Genomic DNA, 17760 nt, shown 5'->3' with positions numbered 1-17760 from the left:
GCACAAGATAAAGAGGGAGGGAATCATGCAGATGTCTGAGGAAAAAGCCTTTGAATCAGATGGAGCACAACTATGAAAGTCTGTGAACATTGAAGACTATGTAGGGAATACCGATTGGCCTTGGTTACAGCTCAGTGGTAAAGTATGGCACAATCCTAGCACTACCCCACCAAATAGGGAATTAAATAGTTTGTATTGACTACTCACTAGTTATCCTGTTATGTAGTAGTTATATATATATATATATATATATATATATATATATATCTTGGAATTCTAAAAGTTTTACTGTTAAAATGTTGCAACTTTTACTATTTTATACACATGATTTTTGTTCATTTATTTAAACAATTTCCTTAGGTTATGTGTGCGTGTGTGCACACGTGTGCATGTGCTGATACTAGGGCTTGAATTCAGGGCCCTGGTGCTGTCCCTTAGCTTTTTTGCTCAAGGCTGGTGCTTTACTACTTGAGTCATAGCTCTACTTTTGACTTTTTGCTGGTTAATTAGAGATAAAAGTCTCAATTTCCTGATTTCAAACCATGATCTTAGTCTCCTGCTTACAGGCAGGAGCCACCAGTGCCCAACTAGATACTGACTTATTATTACTACTCCAACTACTTTGTTAAAGGATTGGAACAACCATCTCCATTGTCATCAGCCAAATCTAAGTGTAGTAAAAGAAGTTTGGGAATGGATGTTTGCTGTAAAGGTCCGCAAAAAGAGACAGTATATTTACCCAAATGCTAACTCTGGTGTTGCTGTCTGAATATTTGTACTTACAAATACTTTCTTTAAGGCAAATTTGCTTCCCAGACACATATGGTCAAAGTCCACATTTTTAAACCCACACCACTGGCTTAGAGGATTCAGGAGAGAAGCAGCATTGAGTACTGAAGTGAGATCAGAAGACTCGATCTAGGTTCTGTCTTTGCTGGGTGGCTTACAACAAGTCTGAGCCTCAACTTGCTCATCTGTAATCTGAAGATTTATAGCCTGCAAAGAGTGAGGATAAAATGATATTTTCTAACTTTGAAATACTCTATTTGTATCCCTCATATTATCTACTATCATTATCTTGCAAACAAAGAGGACACATTGTTTTCATTTAAAATATTTTTTTAAATGTTATTATGTTGCCTTTCAATGTCCATTCTCTCCTCTTTGGACATGAAAACCTCATTTTCCTTGGGTAGCCATTTTGCAGTTTGTATACGGGACCTTAATTTAGAATCAGGCTCTAGCTCATGACACTTAAACCCATCAGGATGACATTCTACTTGGACCAGAGACTGGTCCAAGAGTAAGTGATCAGGAAGTAATTCTGGGATGTTTACAAGAGCATGCATTACAAGAGCATTCTCCTTTTCCTATCTGGAGAAGTTGATAGTCCTGCAACCACAGATGAAGATTGTCTGAGAATCAGCCAGATGAAGGAAGTGGGGTCCAGAGATGTGCAGAGAAAACACTAAAAGCATTGTCTGAGATGTCTAGTCTAGTTCTGCTCCATTTAGCCTTCAAGGTGTTTGTTTTCTGAGACAATATTTTAATTTTCTTAATCCTATTTTAGATGGCTATTCTGTCATTTGCAGCCAAAAGATTTTGGAATCATACTATGAATACTTTGTGCTTCTCAGAGAGTGTCAAATATTGTGGACTTATTGGCTTCTCACAGCATCTCTGTAAGATCAGCTGTTATGGAAAGTGCTCTAGTACAGTTTCAAAAGTTTCAAAGTGAAAAACCAGAGCCATGTGTAGTGTCATCCAACCTAGGACCAGTTTCCACCTTCTCAAAACCATGGACTTGTAATTTGAGAAAAAACTAAAGCAATAATGCTGCCCATAGAAATTCTTAGTGATTGAGTAAAATAGTCTGGAGTGGCTTAGTGGAGTAGCAGGTGGGCAGTTAGAACAGGGTAGCTAGTATTATAATTTCTGCAGAATCCCAGAGCTGGAAAATGTCTGTGCTGTGATCCAAACCAAGTGCTAGCCACTTATTTCTCCTACCACACAGCATTGCCTTTCAGCCCAGCATGGGAAAGGCACCCACACAGCACCACAACTCCTGTGAGTCTTGACTTATGCATTTTTAGAGCTTTGAAACAGTATGAAATTATTTTGATGGCAATCAGAAGCAAAAAAAGGTGCATGCTGAAAGAATGAGCCTGCTGCCTCTCTTGACTCCTTCATCTTCTTTGTGAACTGGTTTAAAAATTTTAATTGTGATTTACAGAAATATTGAAAGACATTCTTAGAAAATTGATTAAGAAAACCCATAGGAAAGATGCATAAAACCAATAAGGCAAGCTGGGGAAAAATATATCAAGAAACTGGATATCTATTTCCATATTAAACAACTTGGCAAAATACAACAGGGCTCTTACTGAATTTGCTTACCTCATTTCTCTTTCCTTTAACATAATAGAAACGTTGACATGCAAATTGAATAGCTGGGACAACTGCCAACTATTTTAAGAGCTTGTTGCATCCATTGAAATGAGGACATAATTGCATTGTAGGTCTATACATTAGAAAAGACAAGGGTGTTTTCTTGAGTCTGTTTCCTGTGTCTATGTTTTCTTTTGGTTTTTGCCATGTAATGATCTGGTCACCGCATCTCTATAACAAACTGGCTAACATAGTTATTGATTTCCATTTTCAATGCAGTAAGATATTCCAATATGACATTTCTTAAACTGGGAAGGAAAAATCACTATGTATCTTAAATTTAACGTGTTCAGTGAACATACGGATTTTGACCTGCTGCATTTGGACATTTCCTTGTGATGATACAGCTGATAGACAGAAAATGCACAAGATGTGACATGATAATAAATCATATATGCTTGGTTTTGTTATGAGATAATAACATTAGTACTCTGGCACAACTAACCTTGTTTTACTAATCTTGGCTAAAGCATCAGGAAAAACTAAGACTATACAAATGATAATTTTCACTGAGTGTTTATTAAGTTTCTCTTAGGATAATCAAGCCATCAGGGATACTTGGAAACAGGACATGGTTGGGGATTATTCATGATTAACTTTGCTTCCATTATTTCCATTACCTCTTGGAGAAAGTATATTCAAAGCCATTTTATGAGGCAAGCACTTAACCACTAGGCCATATTCCCAGCCCTCAAAGCCATTTTAATTTCTTAATTTTCAATATTCATCTGTTTATATCCATAGTTGATATTATTTTCCACATTGTCATTAGTGCCTGGAGACTCCTAGATGAGCCTCATTGGAACTCATTCCAAATCCCAAATATTCAGGAACCTATGCCCTGTGCCCTGTTTACAGTCTGTGTCATTTGTGGGGGCTAAATTTTGAAGCACAATGGCAATGTGCTGGGTGATTGCTCTCTTGAGACAATTTGTAATTAAAGAGTAGTAACCAAATTATTATTATTTTGTGCTGGTACTGAGACTTGAAGACAGGAACATGAGTTCTTGCTTGGCTTTTCTGCTCCACCACTTGCATCACTTCTCCACTTCCAGTTGTTTTTGTTGTTGTTGTTTTGTTTTTGTTTTTGCTGGTTAGTTGGAGATAAGAGTCTTGTGGAACTTTTTTCCTGGTCTGGCTTTGGACTGTGATCCTCAGATCTCAATCTCCTCAGTAGCTGGGATTATACATGTGAGCCACTGGTGCCTAGCCTTTTCAAATTATTTTTTATTTCAGAAATGTCTTTATTATTTTTGTAAGTAAAAGGGATGCACAGAGTAGCCATCTATCTAAATACTACCTCTTTGCACAAAGAGGACAAGGTGTGATTTCATTGAACCCCAAGCAGCCTGGTTGGAAGTGGAGCTGGGACTGCTGGACCATGCTTTCTGATCTGAGAGATGACATGCATCACAGCCAAGAGATAACTGATGGTCTTGCTGCCTTTTGCTTGGACCCAAGAGTGGATAGTTCAGTCTTTTCATTCTATACTTGCATGAGAAAAATTTATTACAATGGGTAGTTTGTGTACTTACCCTAAATCCCTTTTAGTTCTTCTTGTTTTATGATCACAGTTTCACTGTGGATTTTCTTCTGTTCCAATGCCTTCTTTATGTAATTTATCATGCTGACAGTTTAATAGAATTTCAGGTCTGGCAGATGGTACTGGAATGTCCTTTCTCACACAATGTTAAAAAGCTTTAACCCTATCAGGAAGTTTCCTGCAATACTATTGGAAGAGGTGCCTTTCTGAAGAGGAGGAAAATGGCGGAGCAGCAGCAGATCCCTATCTAAGCTCTCTCCAAGAACCCAGTTTTACTACTCCAGAGAAACTTCCACACCTAGAAATTCATCTCAAGTAAGTTATAATAGTATAGAGATTCTGGCCAGAAAGGAAAAATCAAGGAAACTGGCTTGAGAAAACAGATTTGAATTTCTGGCCACTTCCCACTCTGGTGAGCACTCTCCCCACTCACCATCAGTGCACACCAGTGACGAGGAGAGAAATCCTTCAGATGGGCAGCAGACAGACGGAGACACCAGGCAGATCACGGACAGGCTGAAATTCCAGAGAAATCGTGAGTACCCCACAAAAGACATTCTCACCCAAGCGCGCCCACAGAACAGCATTTGGAAGGTAGCCTTTCCCTCCACCAGAGTGAAATGCCATCTTTGACTCTGGCATAGACTGGGCCAGAGCAGACAGGAAATAAAGCAGGCCAAGGGAAAACGAGGATGAAGGGGCCATTTTTGAAAAGGGCAAGAGTAACTGAACAGTGAGATCCAGCTCCACCCAGGAAAAGGTGTCCCCACCCAGGCAGGAGGAATTTTCCCCAGGGTGCGAAGCCTCAGGTAAACACACCCCTGCTGTGAGCAGCCTGAAAACAGTAAAACAGGGAGAAGCCATGGTTCCTGAGACTGATCAGCACCCCCTCCCCCTCCAGTTACAGAGGCCACCCAACTCCTACCTGCAAGCAGAGCAAACCTCAAGTTCTAGGATTAACCTAGCCTGGGAGGAGGGTCACAGCAAACCCACCCCCTACAAACTGAAAGTCACTCAAACCAACCAAGCTGCAAGAAAACAGACTGTAGACCATCACAAGGAAACCAGAAGCTGGAGAGAGGTCACAGGACAGACACAGGACCACCCAAACAAGGAAAACTACTTTTCTCTTCATTTGTTTCTTTGTTTTTGCTGTTTTTAATTTTTCTCATTTTTTTTCTTTACAATGATTTCCTTTTGATTTGTACCTTTGTTGATCCTCTGTGGTTTATAATTTTAATGTTGTTTTTTCTTACTTTTTTTATTCTTTTCAACTTTTCCATTTCACTGAAATTAGAGGGTATCTTTGTTCAATCTGAGTAAGTCAAAGGGGTTCATGGAGCAATCTTATCAGTCCAAATAGAACTAAATGCAAGAACAAACGTGTTCATGGTTATAATTATATAATCTAGCAACATCAGAATATACATTCTTCTCAACAGCACATGGAACATTCTCCAAAATCGATCACATTTTAGGGCATAAAGCAAATCTGTACGAATTCAGAAATATTGAAATCATTCCTTGCATTCTCCCAGAACACAATGGAATAAAATTAGAGCCCAACACAAAAGGCCACCACAGAAAATCCTACAACTCATGGAGACTGAACAACACATTGCTGAACCACCAGTGAGTCATCGAAGAAATCAGAGCAGAAACTCAAATGTTTATGTCATTAAACCAAGATGAGCACAAAAATTACCAGCTCCTTTGGGACAAAGCAAAGGCAGTACTCAGAGGAAAATTTATAGCTCTGTGTGCCTACATCAACAAAGTGGAGAAATCTGAATTCAAAAACTGAAGTAAATACCTTAAGCTTCTTGAAAGACAGAAAGAAGCCAAACCCCAAGCCAATAGATAGAAGCAAATGATCAAAATTAAATCAGAATTAAATGACTTAGAGTCCACCCCCCCCAAACAAAACAAAAACAAATGTAAAAACCGTAGAAAGAATCAACAAAACAGAGTAGGTTTTTTGAAAAAAATTGACAAAATTGACAGACCTCTAGCAAATCTGACCAAAAGACAAGACAGCACACCCAAATAAACAAAATCAAAGATGAAACTGAAAACATCACTACAGAAACAACCAAGATTCATAATATAATAAGGGAATTTTTTTTTATGGTCAAACTGATGTACAGAGGGGTTACAGTTTCATATGTTCGGCATTGGATACATTTCTTGTACTGTTTGTTACCTCCTCCCTCATTCCCCGCTGCCTCCTCCCCTTTCACAATGGAATTTTATGCCTCTATCAGAAAGAATGGCATTGCCCCATTTGTAAGGAAATGGAAGGACTTGGAAAAAATTATTCTAAATGAAGTGAATCAGACCCAAAGAAACATGAACTCTATGGTCTCTCTCATAGGGAATAATTAGCACAGGTTTAGGCTAGTCATAGCAGAGGATCACAAGAGCCTAAAGCTATGCCCTTATGAACACATAAGATGATGCTAAGTGAAATGGACTCCATGTTATGGAAACGACTGTTATATCACTGTTGTAATCACTTTCACCATGCCATGTGAAACCGTAGCGTCTTTTGTTGATGATCCTCTTGTATTCCCTTTCTGTGGTTGTACCCGTACTATCACTGTATTTCCTCTGAATACACTGGATACTTTATATACTGGTATTAGAACTAGGGAAGTAAAAGGGAATATCAAAATCGAGAGACAAAGGATAAAAAGACAAACGAGGGGCTGGGCATATAGACTAGTGGCAAGAGTGCCTGCCTCGGATACACGAGGCCCTAGGTTCCATTCACAAGCACCACATATACAGAAAACGGCCAGAAGTGGCGCTGTGGCTCAAGTGGCAGAGTGCTAGCCTTGAGCGGGAAGAAGCCAGGGACAGTGCTCAGGCCCTGAGTCCAAGGCCCAGGACTGGCCAAAAAAAAAAAAAAAAAAAAAGACAAACGACTCCAAAAGCAATACTTGCAAAACCATCAGGTGTAAACCAACTGAACAACTCGTGGGGGAAGAGCAAATGGGGGAGGGGGGAGTTGGGAATGAGGGTGGGGGTAACAAACAGTATAAGAAATGTACCCAAGGCCTAACATATGAAACTGTAACTTCTCTGTACATCACCTTGACAATAAATAAGAAAAAAATTGAAACAGCAAGTATTAAATTATAAAAAACTTGTATAACTATTAAAAAATAAGGGACTATTTTGCAAACCTATATGCCAACAAATTTGAGAACCTGGAAGAAATGGACAAATTCCTAACAAAATTGATATGCCCAAACTTAACCAAGAAGATTTAAATCTACTGAACAGATCTCTATCCAACAATGAAATTGAAACTGGAATAAGAGATCTCCCATCCAAGAAAAGCCTGGGCCCAGATGGATTCACAGTGGAATTCTATAAGACCTTCAAAACAGAACTCACACCAATATTCCTCAAACTCTTCAATGAAGTTGAAAGTGAAAGTTCGCTACCAAACACGTTTTATGATGCCAGTATAACCTTTATACCAAAACCAGACAGGGACTCATCAAAGAAAGAGAAATTTAGACCCATTTCTTTGTTGAACATGGATGTAAAACTTCTCCACAAAATTCTGGCCAATAGACTTCAACAAGTCATCAAAAAAAAAAAAATCATACACTATGATCCAGCCAATTTCATTCCAGGGATGCAAAGCTGGTTCAATATATGCAAGTCAATTAATGTAATACACCATATCAATAGGAGCAAGGTCAAGAATCACATGATTATCTCTTTAGATGAGGAAAAAGCATTCAGTAAAAACCAGCACCCATTTATAATAAAAGCTTTGGAGAAACTAGAATTCCAGGGAACATTCCTGAATGTAATAAAAGCTGTCTCTGACAACCTGCAGTGAGCATTATACTTAATGGCAAAAAGTTCCTTTAAAATCAGGAGCAAGACGAGGATGTCTGTTCTCTCCTCTCTTCCTCGACATAGTACTAGAATTCCTAGCAAGGGCAATAAGGCAAGAGGGAGATGTAAAGGGGATCCAAATAGAAAAGGATGAAGTTAAAGTTTCTCTCTTTGCAGATGATATGATCCTGTATCTAAAGAACCCCATAGACTCTACTCCTTAGTTACTTGAGCTGATCTAAAACTTTGGTAAAGTATCAGGGTATAAAATAAATCCTCAAAAATCAATGGCTTTTCTGTATGCCAACAATGTGAAGGGAGAGGCTGAAATCAGAAAAACACTCCTTTTTGCAATAGCCTCAAAAACCCTAAAATACTTAGGAATAACCTTAACCAAATAAGTGAAAGACCAGTATGATGAGAACGTTAAAAATCTGAAAAAGAAAATGTAAGCAGAACTAAGGAAATGGAAAAAACTCCCATGCTCCTGGATTGGGAGGATTAACATTGTGAAAATAGCAATATTGCCAAGGGCTATCTACAAATCCAGTGCAATACCCATCAATATTCTAACACCATTCTTCAATGAAATAGAGGAAGCAATCCATAAATTCATATGGAACAATAAAAGACCCCGAATAGCAAAAACAATCCTAAGTAGAAAGAGCAGTGCTGCAGGAATTTCAATACCAAACTTCAAGTTGTATTACAAAGCTATAGTAATAAAAACAGCTTAGGACTGGCACTAGAACAAGCCTGAGGACCAATGGAACAGAACTGAAGACCCAGAAATGAACCTGCAGACCTATGGCTACTTAATCTTTGATAAAGGGGCTAAAAAGAATAGGATGGAAGAAAGGCAGCCTCTTCAACAAATGGTGCTGGTGAAACTGGTTCAACACCTGTAACAAACTAAAACTAGACCTTCATATATCACCATTTACCACCAAATCAATTCTAAATGGATCAAAGACCTTGAGGTAAGTCAGATACCCTTAAAACACTACAAAAAGGACTAAAAGAAGCACTTGGGCTCCTTGGCACAGGACGAAACTTTCTTAATAAAGACCCAGAAACACAACAAATCAAAGAAAGATTGGACAAATGGGACTGCATCAAACTGCAGAGCTTCTGCATGACAAAGGACATAGCTTGCAAGAAATAGAAAGCACACAGATTAGGAGAAGATCTTTACTGACCATACAATAGACAAAGGCCTCATATCTAAAATATATATAGAACTCAAAAAATTAAATTCTTCCAAAACAAATCCTCAAAGAACCAACTGCCCCCTCCACAAAGACCTAAAGACCTAAGAAGAGACTTCTCTGAAGAGGAAATAACAATGGCCAAGAGAAACAGGAGGGAAACATCACTGGCCATAAAAGAAATGCAAAACCACTCTGGAAAGTGGTATGGAGGTTTCTCAGAAGGCTAAACATAGAGCACCCTATGACCCAGCAGCCTCACTTTTGGGCATCTACCCAAAAGGTTACAAACAAGACCACACTAAAGCCACCAGCACAACTATGTTCACCGCAACACAATTTGTCATTGCTAAAATATGGAACCAACCCAAATGCCCCTCAGTAGATGAGTGGATCAAGAAAATGTGCTATACTTACAAAACCATTTGGTGTAAATCAACTGCACAACTCTTTGGAAGAGAGGGAAGTGGGGAGGAGAGAGGGGGAAGTGAGGGAGGAGGTAACAAGTTGAAGAAGAAATGTACTCACTGCCTTACATATGAATCTGTAACCCTTCTGTACCACACTTTGACAATGAAGAAAAAGTTTAATTAAAAAAATAAAGACAATGTGGTATATATACACAATGGAATTCTATACCTCTGTCAGAAAGAAAGACACTGCCCCATTTGTAAGGAAATGGAAGGACTTGGAAAAAATCATACTAAGCAAAGAGAGCCAGACCCAAAGAAACATGGAATCTATGGTTTCCCTCTTTGGGAATAATTAGTACATGTCTAGGATAGTCCTAGCAGAAGATCACAATAGCTCAATAGCTATGCCCACATGAACACATAAGATGATGCTAAGAGAAGTGAACCTCAAGTTATGGAAAGAAGTGATATATCATTGTTGTAGTTATTTTAACATGCCATGTGAAAACATGCCCCTTCCCAGCCCGCCCCTCCCCCCCGGATTTGTTTCCCATGGTTTTACCCCTGATATCACTAACTGATTTTAGTACCCTGGATATTGTATATACGTGTATTGGAACTAGGGAAAGGAAAAGAAAAGGAAAAATCAAGAGCCATAGGATAAAAAGACAAACCAATGCAACAGCAATACTTACAAAACTATGGTGTAAACCAAGTGTACAACTCAAGGGGAAGAAATGGGGAAGGAGAGGCAGGGGGAAATGAGGAAAGAGGTAACAAATTGGATAAGAAATGTACTCACTGCCTTACATATGAAACTGTAACCCTTCTGACCTTCGCTTTGACAATAAAGAAAAATAAAGAGGTCCCTAATTCTGAAGTGACAAAGCAAAACACAAAGAGTAAATGTTCACATGTCAGCTTCATATGGTTTTATCTTCAGTGCTTTTGGTAAAGTTTATGAAGAATAAGAATTCAATAGTATCCCTTGAGGTGTTGGTCATTATGTAGGTTGCTATCATGGAGCTCTTTGTTAAATGAATAAAACTCATAAAATGTAATGAAATGAACTTTCCATAAATATCTCAGTAGGGGACAGGTGTCCTCTACATTAAAATTGCAGGAAGACTGGCTTATAGCAAGACAGAGTGAATGTGGAAAAAGATTACAGTCTGATCATTGTTTTAGCAACTTAAAGTTCTTATTCACTAAGAATTAAGATCATGATACAGCCAGGTGATGGTGGCTCATACCTGTTATCCTGTGTACTCAGAAGGCTGAGATCTGATGATCGAGGTTCAAAGTAAGCCCTGGCAGGAAAGTCTGTGAGACTCGGATCTCCAGTTAACCACAAGAAAACTGGAAGTGGTGATGTGGCTTAAAGAGGTAGAGCTCTAGCCTTGAGGGAAAAAGCTCACTGACAGGGCCCAGGGTCTGAGTTCAAGCCCCATGACTGACGAAGAAAAAAAAATAGATCATGATAGGACACAAGGCCTTGATTTTAAATGTGCATACATCCCCATACACACTGTCCAGATAAGGATAGAGAAAATTTCCATACTATTTCCTTATATTCCCTTCTGGTTAATACACTCTAAATGGGACCTTTCTTTTGACACCTAGTACCATACATTAGTTTTGCCTATTATGGAATCATACCATGGATTTCTAGGATCTTGTTTCACTTGCCTTTTAATCTTTTTTTCCCTTCGTAGCCTGAAGGGTTTCTTTTACTTTCTAAGTTTTTTTTTTTTGGGGGGGGGTACTTAACTTGACAAGTACTACTATTCTGACCACTCTAGATCACACTGTGGAATGAAGAAAGTCTGGTTTAACATTTTTAATGTGTCCAGATCATAGATTCTGCTCTTTAAGAGCACACAGGAAGGACGAGGTAACAAACAGTACAAGTAATGTATCCAATGCCTAACGTATGAAACTGTAACCTCTCTGTACATCAGTTTGATAATAAAAAATTGAAAAAAAAGAAAGAATACATTAATAACACAAAGCAAAAAAAGAGCACACAGGAAGTTCATAGGAAGACAATTGTATCTATTAATAAATTACATTCAGTGTAATTGGTTCTGTTAATGTGCTGGAATGCCAGGGATAACAGATCACAAAAAACACAAAGCACCCTTCAAGATTTTTTTCCCATGGCTTTGAGTCACACTCACTGACAAACTTGCTGCATATTTATTGGTTTCAAAGACATCTAGATTTCTGGAAGAGGATACAAAGTTAAGAGTATGGTTACTCAATGTACTGGGCTTCTGAGGTAACAGACAGATGTGTCACATGCTTCATCAGTCTGGGTCCTTCTGGAAAATCTGGCCGAGTCTATGTCACCAACGTGATAGATGGTTATGTACTGAGCTGCCAAGGACCATACCCCAAGCTCCACCAATACCACCAAGCTAGTAGTATTGTTAGGTGACATTGTTTGATTATCCAAATCACTGCCCTTTCTGACATCAGCAACTATATTCACAGCATCACACAAATCAGACAGTCAATGCATACTTTCCAGTTTAATCTACCAGTGAGGTACAGGGAAAGACTTAGATGCTTGCTTTACTGACACATTTCAGTTCCTTAGTTATACAGTAATATGTTTCTTTACTGGATAATTCCAAGTACTTTTCTGATCCCTGAAACTCCCACATAGTCTCTTATTTTTCTGGGGAAGAAGACATGTATTTACTTTTATACTAACTTTTGCAAACATATTGAAAACCTGTACTGATTTATTTATTTGTAAGTTTATGGTGAGTGAAAATGAGTTTATTATTTCCATGAGTGTAAGTAATTTTGCTTCAGAATTTGGTAAAAATTCAACACATTTTGTGATCTTATTGAAGTATTTATAGAACAGTGCACAAATCCTCAGCTTAACAAATCATCACAAAGAAAAATGTCAGTGGAATACTTATCCATATTTTATATAGCATTCTGCCATTGTGTCTGTTCTATGTTTTTTTTACTTAATGATGTTTTATGTATCTAGAGTCTGTTTCTCTCTCTCTCTCTCTCCATACATATACATATAAAGCTATTTGTTCTCTTGTTGGGAGCTTGAAATTTTATGTTTTTGCTACTTAAACAGAGCTGCAAAGGGACTTTGTGAGTTCTTTGGAATTATTTTCTTGGAACATAAAATTACTGGTCTGAAAGTCATGAATTATCTTAAGGTTCTTTTTCTTTAATTTTAGGTTACTTGCCATACTATCAATGTATAATGATAAATATGCATATAGATAATTGTAAACTCATAGCTTCATGAGGACAGTGTATGAGGGGTAGGGCAAAAAAGGGGGGAGGAGGAGGAATTTGCTGCTTCTCTGTTTTGCAAAGGTGGCTCAGGAGAGGAACAAACCTTGACCTACTCCTTGATTATCATTTCCACAGAACATCGAGAAAGATTCCCAAAGATATAAGCTGGGATTCCCAACTGGTAAAAGTGTTTATAGCTATGACAATGTTTTCTTACTTCAGTAAAGTCCAAGTGTATTCAATGGACATTTATTCAAAGCAGGACAAGGGATAATGTAAACTATCACCTATAATAGAAATTACTCAAAGAATGTTTTACAGGTTGAATTCTAGGTAGTCGTATTTATTCTCACAGATTAGCAATAAAACTTAAAAAATGTGAAGCAAAATAACAACAACAACAAAAACTTAGAGGAGAACTGAATGTTACTTGTGGAGAAAGGACAGTGAACTGAAGATTCTGGGCTATGTGTGTTATAATATGTATGGATTGAATAGGACTGGCTTCATGAGTTTTGTAAAAACAAAACAAGAACACCCCCCTCCACCAATCAGAGATTTTACACCTAACAGGGTAGTAGTAATCCAATTCATCTTGTTTCTTAGATGTGAAACAATAAAAAAACATAATCTATTCTCAGTTCCTCACTCAGAGGTTGATGGGGTGTTGATGACCACAATTGGTCTCATAAATATTAAGTGAATTGTTTCTATAACATCTGCCAGACACTTTCTGTCCTCCCAAGAGGTTTTTGGAGCTATGGATGGAAGAGAGGACTTGTTTTTGGCATGCCTTTTAGTGGCCTATAATGTGTTAATGGATTTGGTTGATAGGCAGTTACATTTTCTATGTGTCAAATCTGGTTCTGGAGCCAAAATGCCAACCCTGGAGTTCCACTGGGACACTGTATAGGAAAGCTATGAAGGTAGCTCTTTGTTGTGAGGCTGAACGTGCTATCTGGATAATGAATCTGGACACCATTCTCCCCTCCCCCTCGCCAGTTGGAAAGCCCAGGATATTTGCTTAATCTCAGACCCTCCCTACAATATGGTAATATGGAATTGCATCAAGTTGTTCAAGCCACCTTTTTCTGATGTCTTTCCTAAATGATTAAAAATGAAGGGATGAAGGAGAATGTACTAAGCCAATAAAATGAGAAACACCTCCCAGACTAACTTAACCTTGAAACTCTTATAATGGTATTGAGTGATAAATGAACACATAGATTTTGAGAAGATGAGTCTCATATACAACTTGCTGACTGGCAAAATGTTTAAAATTCTTTTTAAGACTGGGAACTTATTATATTAGGTTTAAGAAATCACATTTATCAACCCTTTCTATAAAACTGTGAGAATCACAGACTATCAAGAGTCATAGGCAAAATCAGTCATAGGCAATCAGTTGAATTTATCATATTTATATTATTATTCTTTGTAAAAAAATTGTAGGATATATGTTGATTTTTTTGGCAATTTAACAAAGCAGTTTATATATACATTGCATCTTGATCTGTGTTATCCCCTCAATATTTTCACCTGCCCTTCCACCCACCCTTTTGTCAGGGTTTTTAGCCTCCTGTGCTCTCCTGACCTGTGGGAGAAATGGGAAAACATGCCCCAACTGGGCGAGCTGAGAAGAGGAAAGGGCTGACAGACTGCCCACACCCAGCCCTGCTTATACCGGAGGACAAACAGACAGTCTGGGAGCTAGTCAGTGCTAAGTCTCACTTTATTGGGAGGAGGGCGCTGCTCTTAAACGGGTCAGAGAGCGGTGGAAGGGGAGGAGTACATGCACCTACTTAGGGGCTGTGAAGGGAGGCCCAAGCTGTCCGTCAAGAATGGAGGGGGCTGGGGATATGGCCTAGTGGAAAGAGTGCCTGCTTCATATACATGAGGCCCTGGGTTTGATTCCCCAGCACCACATATACAGAAAATGGCCAGAAGTGGCACTGTCGCTCAAGTGGCAGAGTGCTAGCCTTGAGCGGGAAGAAGCCAGGGACAGTGTGCAGGCCCAGAGTCCAAGCCCCAGGACTGGCCAAAAAAAAAAAAAAAAAAAAGGACCAATCCTAAAAGGCAGCCTAATTCTACGTCACAGCCCACAGGACTGCCTCCGGGTTCACCACCAGGCACCATCTTGGCCACACATAGTCCCAAGGCTGGGAGGCGGGGTCAGCTAGAACTGCCTTTCTGGTTCCACATAATAGTCACACGTGACCCCTGGACGGGAACACAGGCGGGGTCAGCCGGGCGTGCCCCCACCCCTTCTCTTATTTTTCTTAATTTTGTGGTATATACAATGAATTGTTAACTGCATTTTCTCTCCTTTCCTGTTTCACTCATCTATACCTACCCTTGGCCCTACCCTCCCTCTTGCAAGTACTCACTTCCTGGTACTTATTTCGTTGGGCTTTGACTTAGTTTTTCTTTTCTTTATTGTCAAAGTGTGATATAGAGCAGTTACAGATTCATATGAAAGGCAGTGTGTACATTTCTTGTTCTACTTGTGACCTCCTCCCTCATTCTCCCTCCTCTTCCCACCCCCTTCTCCTCTCCCCCCAAGAGTTGTGAAGTTGGATTACACCAAATGGTTTTGTAAGCGTTGTTTTTTGAATGGTTTGTCTTTTTGTTCTTTGTCTCTCAATTTTGGCATTCCCTCTCCCTTCCCCAGTTCTAATACCCGTATAAACAGTATCCAGGGTACTCATATGAGATAAAGTGGTAGCAGGGGTACAACCACAGGAAGGAAATACAAGAGAAACAAAACTAAACAAACCACTCAGTCAAACAGACAAGAAAAAAGAAAAAAAAATACGAGTTCACCTGGTATGTTGAATATAATTACAACAGTGGCATAACTCTTGTTTCTGTAACATGGAGTTCATTTCACTTGGCATCTTCTTATGTGATCATATGTGTGTAGCTACTGGGCTATTTTGATCTTATATCATGACTACCCTAATCATGGACTAGCTATTCCCTATGAGGGACACTATAGGGTTTATGTTTCTTTGGGTCTGGGTCACTTCACTTAGTATGATGTTCTCCAAGTCCTTCCATTTCCTTATTAATGGGGCAGTGGTGTTCCTTCTGATGGAGGCATAGAATTCCATTGTGTATATGTACAACATTTTCCTGATCCACTGGTCTACTGAGGGGCATTTGGGTTGGTTCCATGTTTTAGCAATGACAAGTTGTGCTGCGATGAACATAGTTGTGCTGGTGGCTTTAGTGTGGTCTTGCTTTTAGTCTTTTGGGTAGATGCCTAAAAGTGGGGCTGGTGGGTTGTAAGGGAGCTCTATGTTTAGCCTTCTTTGGAACCTCCAGACTGCTTTCCAGAGGGGTTGAACAAGTTTGCATTCCCACCAACAATGTAGTAGGGTTCCCTTTTGGCCACATCCTTTCCAACATTTGTTATTATTGGATTTCCTGATAATGGCCATCCTTACTGGGGTGAGGGGGAATCTCAATGTTGTTTCGATTTGCATATCTTTTATGGCCAGTAATGTAGAGCCTTTCTTCATACAACTCTTGGCCATTCTCATTTCCTCTTCAGAGAAGTCTCTTTTTAGGTCTTTAGCCTATTTGTTGAGAGGGCTGTTGGTTCTTTGATTATTTGTTTTGGAGGAATTTAACTTTTTTTTTTTTTTTGGCCAGTCCTGGGCCTTGGACTCATGGCCTGAGCACTGTCCCTGGCTTCTTCCCGCTCAAGGCTAGCACTCTGCCACTTGAGCCACAGCGCCGCTTCTGGCCGTTTTCTGTATATGTGGTGCTGGGGAATCGAACCTAGGGCCTCGTGTATCCGAGGCAGGCACTCTTGCCACTAGGCTATATCCCCAGCCCAGGAATTTAACTTTTTGAGTTCTGTGTATATTTTAGATTTCAGGCCTTTGTCTGTTGTATGGCTGGTAAAGATCTTTTCCCAATCTGTGTGCTTCTATTTATCTTGAAAGCTATGTCCTTTGCCCTGCAGAAGCTCTGAAGTTTGATGCAGTCTCACTTGTCCAGCCTTTCTTTGATTTGTTGCATTTCGGGGCCTTTGTTGAGGAAGATTCTTCCAGTGCCAAGGAAGTTCTAGATTTTCTCCTATTCCTTCTTGTAGTGTTTTCAGAGTGTCTGATTTTATTTCCAGGTCTTTGATCCATTTAGAATTGATTTTGGTGCAGGGTAATAAATAGGGGTCTCGCTTTAGTTTGTTACAGGTGTTGACCCAGTTTTTCCAGCACCATTTGTTGAAGAGGCTGTCTTTGGTCCAACCTATATCTGTAGCTTCATTGTCAAAGATTAGGTAGCCGTAGGTCTGCGGGTTCATTTCTAGGTCTTCAGTTCTGTTCCATTTTCCCTTCGTTCTGTTCTTGTGCCAGTTCCAAGCTGTTTTTATTACTATAGCTTTGTAGTACAACTTGAAGTTTGGTATTGAAATTCCTGCAGCACTGCTCTTGCTACTTAGGATTGTTTTTGCTATTCGGGGTTTTTTTTATTGTTCCAGATGAATTCCTGAATTGCTTCCTCTATTTCATTGAAGAATGGTGTTGGGATATTGATGAGTATTGCAGTGAAGTTGTAGATAGCTTTTGGTAATATTGCCATTTTCACAATTTTAATCCTCCCAATCCAGGAGCATGGGAGGTTTTCCATTTCTTAAGTTCTGCCTTAATTTCCTTTTTCAGGTTTTTAAAGCACTCATCATAGAGTTCTTTCACTTTTTGAGGATATTGCAAAAGGTGTTGCTTTTCTGATTTCATTCTTGCTCTTCACGTTGGTGTTTATAAAAGCTATTCATTTTTGAAGATTTATTTTATATTCTGTTACTTTGCCAAAGTTTTGGATCAGCTCTAGTACCTTGGGAGTAAAGTCTATGGGGTTCTTTAGGTATAGGATCATGTCATCTGTGAAGAGAGAAAATTTAACTTTATCTTTTCCTATTTGGATCCCCTTTATGTTTTCTTCTTGCCTAATTGCTCTCTTTAGGAATTCTAGTAATATGTTGAAGAGGAGAGGAGAGAGAAGACAT

The 17760-nt window shown here is 39.1% G+C and overlaps 1 long non-coding RNA gene across 1 annotated transcript; it reads left to right on the top strand.

The window, feature by feature from the left end:
- The first annotated feature begins 4565 nt into the window (after positions 1-4565).
- LOC125363400 lies at positions 4566-14642 on the top strand. The gene is made up of 3 exons (XR_007213224.1): positions 4566-4713; positions 5721-5723; positions 14594-14642. It is a non-coding gene; the product is annotated as an uncharacterized LOC125363400 (long non-coding RNA).
- The last annotated feature ends 3118 nt before the right edge of the window (positions 14643-17760 follow it).

This window comes from Perognathus longimembris, chromosome 14, assembly GCF_023159225.1.
Source record: "Perognathus longimembris pacificus isolate PPM17 chromosome 14, ASM2315922v1, whole genome shotgun sequence".
Taxonomy (NCBI): domain Eukaryota; kingdom Metazoa; phylum Chordata; class Mammalia; order Rodentia; family Heteromyidae; genus Perognathus; species Perognathus longimembris.
This window is presented reverse-complemented; position numbering and strand designations above follow the sequence as displayed.